This window comes from Mixophyes fleayi, chromosome 4 (assembly GCF_038048845.1).
Source record: "Mixophyes fleayi isolate aMixFle1 chromosome 4, aMixFle1.hap1, whole genome shotgun sequence".
In the NCBI taxonomy this organism is placed as follows: Eukaryota; Metazoa; Chordata; class Amphibia; order Anura; family Limnodynastidae; genus Mixophyes; species Mixophyes fleayi.
Window position 1 is genome coordinate 52,924,006 of NC_134405.1, and position 10,608 is coordinate 52,934,613.

The following is a 10,608-nucleotide window of genomic DNA, read 5'->3' on the forward strand; positions in this document are numbered from 1 at the left end:
CTCCATCCTCTCCATCATATACATGTTGGAGTTTCAGCGTGTGAAAACCTCTAGTTTTTGATAATGTCAGTGCATTTAGAATATTTTTCAATTTGCCCCACAACACTGAATGTACTTTATCTATGATACGCATCTATCTTTTTTGACTGAGTAGTGTGGTGGCCCCGGTACACAATTTGGTACCGAGGCCACAATATAATTAAAAAACCCTCCACGGGTCAGAATTCCACCAAAAAGGGTATGGACTGCGTAGTGTGGTGTGCCCGGAACACAATTTTTTACAGCACCAACAATATAATTAAAAAATTGGACATCAACTGTCACCGTTGTTTAATATCTGATACACCTAAATATGGACTGCACAGTGGAGTGGCCCCGGTAGTAAATTTGGTGCCGGGGCCACAATACCTCCTCCAACTTCAAAGTGTAGTGTTTATAAAGACAGACAGCGTCGAAGTGTTATTAGTTGACTTTCTTAACCCTAAAATTGTCCCTGTTGCAAATATTCGTGCAATGGAGAGTTACTTTTTCATTGAAAGACTCAAGCTTTCAAGTGTGGTGTTTATAAAATATAAACAACAATACAGTAGTTTTAGAGCACGTCAATACCTCTTGTTTTAAATCATGACAGGGCATTTTACTTTTGGTTTAATTTCTTGCATTTTTTTTTTTAAATTTGGTTTTACTTTTTGAACATGGCAAACGACTGTTGATTGGTCATATAATGCAAAAAAAAAGTTCCAAGTTGGAATTGTCCTTGGGCCCTCACACCCACCCTTATGTTGTTGAAATAGGACATGCACACTTTAACAAACCAATCATTTCAGCGACAGGGCCTACCAAACAACTTTGGCTGAAATGATTGGTTTGTTTGGGCCCCCACACCAATAAAACAATTCATCTCTCCCTGTACAAACTAAACAGGCTCTACTGAGGAAAGATGTCGTCCTCATCCTCAACCTCTGATTCCTCTCCCCCTACAGTGTGTACTTCCTCCTCCTCACACATTATCAATTTGTCCCCGCTGGACTCCACAACCACAGGTCCCTCTGTACTGTCTGGAGGGCAGTGCTGTACTTCATTGAGGAATTGATTATTCATTTTTATAAACATCATTTTTTCAACGTTGTGAGGAAGCAACCTCCTTCGCCGCTCACTGACCAGGTTCCCAGCTGCACTAAAAACTCTTTCCGAGTACACACTGGAGGGGGGACAACTCAGTTAAAAAAATAGAGCCAGTTTGTACAGGGGCTTCCAAACTGCCTTTTGGAGTTCTACCACGTCACTACCTCTAGTTAATTTAGATTGCAAGGCTTGTAAATATAAATACTTTGAAGATAAAAAAAAGCAGGCTGCACAGACTGTGGAGCTAGAAAGTGTAATTAAATGGACCACGTTACTTTGGTGACTATCTATGCCCCCCCCGCCCTACACTTGTAGTTGAATATAAATAAAGCAGCCTGCATAGACTGTAGAACTAGAAATTCAAATATACAAAGAAATGGACAAAGGCAGTTTGGTATCTGTCTGCAGCAGATCCCCTCTCCTCTAGGAGTAAAACAGTAAAATATTCAGCCGTTATATAATCTAGAATATAAATAGAAATTGAGAAAGACAATTTGGTATCTGTCTGCATCATAATCATCAACATCCTCCTCAGCGCCAGCTACATCAATATCCTCCTCCCGGTGTACAACATTCACACCTTCATTAGCCAAATCTGTAACTGGACTGTGGGTGATCCTTCCAGCATATGCAGAGGGCATGCTGCAAATGCTGGATGGAGTCACCTCTTCCCGTACAGTGATGGGAAGGTCAGGGTTCACAACCAACAACACCCTTGGACTCGCCTTGGGGATTTGTGATGTCATCTGTTTAGAAGGCAGAGTTCTTTGCTGTTTTGTTGTTGTTGCTGACAGCATAACTCTCTTAAATTTTTGGTAGGGGGGGGGGAGGAGGAGGGCTTAGATCCTTGTGTGAAGCTGGGCCACTAGTCATGAACACGGGCCAGGGCCTAAGCCGTTCCTTGCCACTACGTGTCGTAAATGGCATATTGCCAACTTTACGTTTCTCCTCAGCTGAAGTTTCTCTTTTTGCTATTTTTTGAGAACTTGGGCTTTTTGGATTTTACATGCCCTGTACTAGGAGATTGGGCATCGGGCTTGCCAGACGACGTTGATGGCATTTTATCGTCTATGTCATGACTAGTGGCAGCAGCTTCAGCATTAGGAGGAAGTGGGTCTTGATCTTTCCCTACTTTATCCTCCAAATTTTGGTTTTCCATTATATGTAGCACAAGAGAGCATACCCCTAAGCCACACACACTCGGCAAAGCCTTTAAAAATTATATGCGGCACAGGAGAGTAGCACTGGACTTATACACTGCTGAATCAGAGAACTTTGTAATAGCAGTACCACTGGACTTATACTGCTAAATCAGTGAACTTGGTAATATTGCAGTACCAATGGGCTTATACTGCAGGATTGGTTTTGCAAATTTTGTTGCAATTCTTTTTTTTTTAATTCTTTTTTTATATTTTTTTTTATAACTTTTTTTTAATTTTTTAAACACTTGGGAATAATGGGGAAATAACTATGCCCTTAGAAGCACAGAGCACAGGACACAGCACCACTGGACTGAACAGGACACAGCACAGGACCCAGCAGCACTACTGAACTCAGCAGGACAGAGCACAGGACACAGCACCACTGGACTGATACTGCAGAATGTGTGAACTTTGTAATATTGCAGTACCACTGGACTTTTACTGCTGAATGTGTGAACTTGGTAATATTGCAGTACCAATGGGCTTATACTGCAGGATTGGTTGTGCAAATTTTGTTGTAATTGAATAAAAAATAAATAGTTTTTTGTATTTTTTTAAATAACTTTTTTTTATTTTTTTAAACACTTGGGAATATTGGGGAAATAACTATGCCGTTAGAGAAGCACAGAGCACAGGACACAGCACATGACCCAGCAGCACCACTGAACTCAGAAGGACTGAGCACAGCACAGCACTGCACAGCACAGAACTGAACAGCACGAGATATAGCAGGACAGAGGACCACCTAACACACCCTCCCTATACCCTGATCAATGCCCGAGTGAAGATGGCGGCGACTAGCGGGGAATTTATAGGATCTGAGTATCGCGAGATCCGACAATGGGATTATGAGTCAGAGCCTCAGTTTCAGATTTGAATTTGGCGCCAATACCCGGATCTGTCTCGGATCCGACTCGGATCGGCAACGTTCGGGTGGGCTCGGATTTCATAAATCCGAGTGCGCTCATCTCTAATATATATATATATACATACAAAAACAGACTGGGGTGGAAGAGGGGGTTGCCCACATTGTATAAATTGTCAATACAATGTTGGCAACCCCCTCTTGCACCCCAGTCTGTACATGGAGAGTGCAGAGCGTCTATGTCTGTTTTTGTTATACAATGTAAGTCCCATGACTCTTGCAACCCATTCTTTACATTAATTAATTCCAACTTGTGTCAGGTGAGTCCCAGGTCTCCCATGGTTGCTAGTGCTTGGGAAAGACTCACCTTTAAAAGCTGTGTGCAGGTAAGCCTTAAGCCCAGATAAAATAGCATAGCATAAAATCATTTTAGGACTGACCAGAATGGGAAGACTTTGGCGAGAGTTGGTCAGCTTAACATATATTGCAATATGTGGAACTAACATTCCCTGTTTTTAATATAGAAAAGCTTTTAGTACAGCATTAGTTATGTGTTTGGAGAGTGCAGATCCCTGTTTTTTGCCTATATATATATATATATATATATATATATATATTATTATTATTATTATTATTAATTTTTATTTATAAGGCGCCACCAGGTATCCGTAGCGCCGTACAGGGACATACAGAAACACGATACAGGGTGAGGCAGCACGGTACAGTTAACAAAAAGCACAGTAACTCAGAAGCTCAAAGTACAGCTAGATGAAAGGTGAGAGCCCCCAGCGGTGAAGCTAGAGGGGCAGAAGTACAGGAGGACCTCACGGAGGAGACAGGGAGCTGGAGAGCAGAGTTAAGGTGGTGGAGAACAGGAGGAGAGGAGGCCCTGCTCGAAGGAGCGTACAATCTAAGGGGAGGGTAGGACGGACAGAGACACAAGGGTAGGAGGAGAAAAGGAGTAGAACGCAGAGAGGGAGAGGGGGGAGAGGAGAATGACGAGGAGGGAGGCAGGAGGAGGGCAGGATAGGGAGGGCGGTAGGTGGGAGGCTGGAAGGAGGTCGGTTAGGTGGGGGACTGGAAGGCTTTGAGGAAGAGGTGGGTTTTTAACTCCCGTTTGAAGCTGGACAAGTTGGGGGATGTTCTGATGGAGCAGGGGAGCTGGTTCCAGTGGAGGGGGGCAGCGCAGGAGAAGTCTTGGATGCGAGCATGGGAGGAGGTAACCAGGGGGGAGGTGAGGCGGCGGTCATTAGCCGAACGCAGAGGGCGGGATGGAGCGTGGATGGAAATGAGGTTTGAGATGTAGGGAGCAGTGGAGTTGGAGAGGGCCTTGAAAGTAAGTGTGAGGAGCTTGAACACTATTCTGTAGGGGAAGGGGAGCCAGTGAAGGGATTGGTATAGGGGGAGACAGAAGAGGAGCGGCGAGAAAGGAAAATGAGCCGAGCGGCTGCATTGAGTACAGAGCAAAGGGGAGCGAGATGAGTGCGGGGGAGGCCGGTAAGGAGGAGGTTGCAGTGGTCCAAGCGGGAGATGATAAGAGCGTGGACAAGAGCCTTAGTGGCATCTTGGGAGAGGAAGGGTCGAATGCGTGCAATATTCCGCAGCTGGAAGCGGCAGGATTTGGCGAGAGAGAGAATGTGAGGAGCAAAAGAGAGAGAGGAGTCAAGGTTGACACCGAGGCAGCGAAGTTGAGGAACAACTCCTCTATTTCCCATAGAGGAGTTGAGAACAGAGATAGAACGGTCGGAAGGGGAGGGGGAATGAGCGGGAGGAAAAAGAATAAGTTCGGTTTTAGCGAGATTAAGTTTGAGGAATCTAGAGGACATCCAGGAGGAGATGGCAGAGAGGCAGGCAGACGCCCTGGAGAGGAGGGAGGAAGAGAGATCGGGAGAGGAAAGGTAGAGTTGGGTGTCATCGGCATAAAGGTGGTACTGGAGACCAAAAGAGCTGATGAGTTTCCCCAGGGAAGAGGTGTAAAGAGAGAAGAGTATATATATATATATATATATATATATATTAATTATGCATGGCCAGTAATTCTGACAAGCTGTATGGAGAAGTCATATATGGCAGTTACATCCACCCAATGCGTCCTCCATTCTCTTCCAGACAGGAAGCCCATAACAGTTGCTGCTTCATTTACATGAAAAAGCTAGCCAGGGGTTGACTTCTAGGTTCAATTTATTAAGGACACTGACCCCATTTGTGCCTATTGTTCTGTAAGGCATCCTAGCAGACATCCATGTGCCTTCCCAGCAAGGTTAGAAGGATCTGCAGTTAATGAATAGAGACACTCCAGTCAGCCCCTTTGTCTGGATCTTCAAGGTATCTGATACCCACCCAGGGTGAATCCTTACATGGTGGTAAATTGGGGGTCCCTTTCATAATAAGTTGCTGGAATGATACCTGTGCGTTTTATTCCGGAGACTGGTTGTGGTGAGATCAGGCTTTCTGCCACAGCAATGGGGTAAATGCATGTTGCACATGTCTAGGGTTGTGCCTGTTGATCTGCTCGTGGAAATCTCTGTGGCCATTGTTGCTTTGTGCACCTGACGAAAGCAGGAGGACAGAGGACTTGGCCCCTGCCTGGCTGGCGGAGGAGTGAGCATTGTGGCTTAATGGATATTGTGAATATAAGTCATATAAGATAGAGTACTGTAGTATGTTCTGTGTATGGTAAGCCTCTGAGAGGCTTTGCTACCTGCATTCATTATTATTAATGTGTGTTTATATATATATATATATATATATATACACAAGTTAACCCGTGCATGATACGCATGCATTCTAGCCAAATCAAGCTACTTAAGGTGTTAAAAAGGTTCTTGTCATGCATTTGGGTCTAGCCCAGGCCTCCTCAGGGGAAGAGCGTTACTTCCCGATGCAAGCGCTCTTTTTTAACGTGGTTTTGTCCACATGTCACCACCTCATCATTTTTCTCCATCACCTCATCCTTCATCTTCATCACCACATCCTTCATCAAGCTACTTAGGGTGTTAAAAACTCCCCACTGTCACCCCCGGCAACCACCAACCACTCCCAACTGTCACTTCTCCTTAAAGAAATATATAGGTCAGTGTATAACTCTGCCCAGCAGGTGGCGCTGCAGCTTGGGTTTTTTTTTTCCACACACACCACTAGGCATTTATATAGTAGATACAGATATATATATATATATATATATATATATATATATGTGTGTGTGTGTGTGTGTGTGTATGTGTGTGTGTGTATATGCAAATATAGTTATATTATAAAATAAAAGGTACATTTGTATCTTTTCATATGTTTTGCCTAAGTGATTCATAACTTACAGAAGTACCAGGTACCCTCAGCTAGCATATAAGGATGCTTATGGAAGACAAGCTAGGCTGAGTGGGCATAAGAGTTACTCCTAGGTCCCGGTATTCTTTCAGTATTAGGCTTCCTTGCACACCCCCACTTCTCTAGCAAATCCTATTAAATAAGGGTGCCCCAATCCAAAACTATGTAAGTGGTGCAACATTCCACCTGCCTCTCCTTGAGGACAATCGGAACAGAAGAGAATTTGGAAGGATACTTATAAGGGATATTCATCCCTTATAAGTCAGACACCTGCTACCACTTCAAGAGGGAAATACAGCTACAAACTTCTCCATTAGTCACCGGTCTGCATCTTTTTATGTGTGTACTGAAAACGGGTTGACCATTGATCAGCAGAACAGAAAGTGATTTAAGAAAACGATACCGAATTTACCTGCTATTACACCTTTATTGGATAATCACGTCAACCCCTTTTCTGTAGGCCGCTCACTTGGAACAAGTGAACAAGGGAAGAGAACAGGGCAATTACATATTGAAGTGGTGAAGTTCTTACGTCTGGAAATTTAAAGACGTAGTATTTTTCCTCTTCCCCAGTATCCCCAGTAGACAACCTGGAGCCAGCATCACAGGTATTCCAGGGAGCATCATACATTGGAGACAAACACTGCTAAGCCAATGATGTTCTAGTCAGTTTGTAAATAAAAGACCTCAGGCCTGCTTGTTTCTTTGTCACTGTGATGGTATGCCTTTGACGAAATATCAATTTTCAGCCATTCTGAAGCGGACCCTACAGTCTCTCAATTTGATCAGCGCATTGTACGGGACACATTCATTTAGGATTAGGGTGGCCACATCTGCTGCCATGGCGGGGCCCTTTACTGAGACCATAAAAGCACTGGGCCGATGGAAATCCACGGCTTATAAGTCTTACGTTAGAATTGACAGTGTTGCTGATTGATTGTTGTGATGCCTAATCAATTTTGTTTTGCCTTCACAGTTTTTTCTTTTTCAATTTTCATTCTCTTCTGGTTCTCCAACCCACCCCACTTCCCTTCCCCATCTCATCTTCTCCCTCCATTTGGTGGGCTACCCTGGGCTTTTCCGCTCGTCGCTTTAACGCGGGGGCGCGAAGGGATTTTCACCCGGGTTTCCCTGGGCGTAAGTCCTGATTAGTGGTGTGCAGCCGGGGTTTTTCCGGGTGTTGTTTACCTTCGCCTGGATGGTCTGCTCCCCGTATGTGTATCCTTCCCTTATCCCTTTCTGTTGACCGGTTTCCAACATGCTTTCCTTCTCGGTGCTTTATTCTAATCCTGACCTGTCTTCAAACCTGAGGTGGTATGGTTTGTTAACACTGGTTTTTATGCTTTCAGGTGATGATGTTTCAACCATGATGGCGTGTGTCATCGGTCACTCAGTCGTTTTTTGGGCCGCTGGCCATTCCAGGTGTAACGTTATCCCGAATCACAGAGCCACTGGAGTGTGATGGTTGGGCAGATGGGGCTGCTGGCCACCAAAGGGGCAAAGTTAATCATGGATCACAATGGCACTGAGACAAAATGGTGTGGTAGATAGGGCTTAGGTTGGCCTGATCTTATGAGAGTCGGTGGTTCTCGGTTAGTTGGTGGCGGGCTTCGGCGTCTGTGGGGTGCACCGGGGTAGGAAGGCACTGCGTTCAGCGGCTGATTAGTGGGCGCACAGGTAGTTGTCGTAGGTCACTGCCCCCCTTTGAGGCACCAGTAACTCCTTTTGGCCCTTCGGTGAGGAGGGTCCCTGTCCGGCTCGGTGAGTTTGAAAGGGGCAGTCACTCTGACGCCAACTCAGCGCAATTTGTGTAGGGATTTGTTCCCCGTGGTTTGCGGACTTATGGCGGTTTGCGCCTGTCCCCAAAGTGATCTTGTGTGATCAGCTTGAGAGCTGTTCCGCAGTGCCCTTTCTCCGCCACAATAGGTTTAGTTTAATATAATCCTTATAATAAAATTTTTGCCAATTTTTAATAACTTATTTCATGTCTCCGTGTGTTTATTGGCATGCAAAGGTTTATATTGAAGTTTATGGTAACATACACGGTGAGCCCTTTATATAGTCAGATATAAATGTATAGATCAGTATAGCAGTATTATAGTCAGATATAAATGTATAGATTATTATAGCAGTATTATAGTCAGATATAAGTGTATAGATCAGTATAGCTGTATTATAGTCAGATATAAATGTATAGATCAGTATAGCAGTATTATAGATCAGATATAAATGTGTAGATCAGTATAGCAGTAGTTAGTAATATATAGATCAGTATAGCAGTATTATAGATCAGATATAAATGTATAGATCATTATAGCAGTATTATATTACAGATATAAATGTCTAGATCAGTATAGCAGTATTAAATTACAGATATAAATGTATAGGTCAGTATAGCAGTATTATATTACAGATATAAATGTATAGATCAGTATAGCAGTATTATATTACAGATATAAATGTATAGATCAGTATAACAGTATTATATTACAGATATAAATGTATAGATCAGTATAGCAGTATTATATTACAGATATAAATGTATAGATCAGTATATCAGCAGCACTCACAGTAAAGCAGTAATAAAGCACAGATAGTAATAGACTATATTATCTGTATGAGTATTATAAATATAACAGAAATACCTGTAAATATACTTATACCCTGTGTCCTCTGGGGTCTGTAGTCTATTTCAGGACTTAGATAGCTGAGAAGTGCCTGTGTCCAGCAGTGAGGAGGACATGTCCCCCTCCCCGTGTCCCATCACCCTGTGTGTCTCTGTGTGGTCACATAGACATGTAAATGACAGCTGCAGTGTAGTCTCAGATAACACTGATACCTGAGTGGGGTGTGGGGGTCTTACAGACACATGTACATTATGTAATGGTGCCATGTGGCTGGGAGGAGGGGAAATGCTTTGTACAAAGCATGAAATGACTTGGGAATCACATCATAGTCCACACATATAAATAGACTAAATCTAGGGTCCTGAGCACTGAGCCATATGGGTGGATGGGAGGTTATTACATCATATATCCACACCATACATTAAGGAACTTATTACACAATACACACCTGTCAGTCTGGATTTTAATGGTTTCAATATTCTGCTTTTTAGAGAATGGTTTTAATGTGAATTAGTAGAGATATAATTGTGTATTATCTGGAGTGTGATCACACTCAGCAGATCTACCTGTACTTACATATCATATGTCTCTTACCCCTGCAGTGACTCTCCTCATGGTTACAGTACATTGAGTACACAAGAAGTTTTCAATGTGATTTTTATGTGGCGGTTTCTTTGTTTGTATTTATACGTCATATTAAATTTATAGTGTTTTTATGAGAACCACTTTGACACATATTTTTCATAGTACACAGTCAAGGGTTAGTCATACTTACCAACTTTACAATGTTGGTATGCGGGAGCCTGCGGGGGAGGTGGGCGTCATGGGGGGGCGGGCCTCCAAAATCCGTGTCATTTGGACCCGCCCCCATGACGCAAAATGCGTCATTTGACAGAGGGGGCGGGGCCAAACGCCGCGATTCACCAGGAATCGCGGCGTTTGTGACCTAATTCTGCCCACTTCACTAGGAAGTGGGCAGATCCGGGATTTTGCCACACTCGCCCGGGAGTCCGGGAGACTCTCTCAAAATGCGGGAGTCTCCCGGACATTCCGGGAGAGTTGGCAAGTATGGGGTTAGTAGGAGCAAGTTCAACAATAATCGCCACCTTTATTGAACTGGTTATTCACTCTTTGTCAATGCTGTAATAATATTTTTCTTTTCTTGGTGGGGTGCAGCATGTATGTATGTATTTATGTATGTATATATATATGTATGTGTATATGTATGTATGTATGTATATATGTATGTATGTATATATGTATGTATGTATATATGTATGTATATATGTATGTATGTATATATGTATGTATGTATCTTCTGGCAGGCAGTGGTGGGGTGCAGTATGTATCATACATACCCACTTTTAAGATTTCTCCACCGGGAGAACCGGGGGAGAAGTCATGTGACAAGGTATAGGAGGAGGGCGTAGCCCCGCCCCCACTTTAAAAAAGCTGAAATTCATGG

The 10,608-nt window shown here is 43.4% G+C and overlaps 1 protein-coding gene across 1 annotated transcript in view; it reads right to left on the reverse strand.

Moving 5' to 3' along the window:
* Window positions 1-9,373, reverse strand: part of LOC142150652 (olfactory receptor-like protein OLF4) — a 118,192-nt gene extending 108,819 nt beyond the window's left edge. The window contains exon 1 of the mRNA XM_075205846.1: window positions 9,162-9,373. The gene's annotated coding sequence lies outside the window, so the exon portion shown is untranslated. The remainder of the gene's footprint in view (window positions 1-9,161) is intronic.
* Between the last annotated feature and the right edge of the window lie 1,235 nt (window positions 9,374-10,608).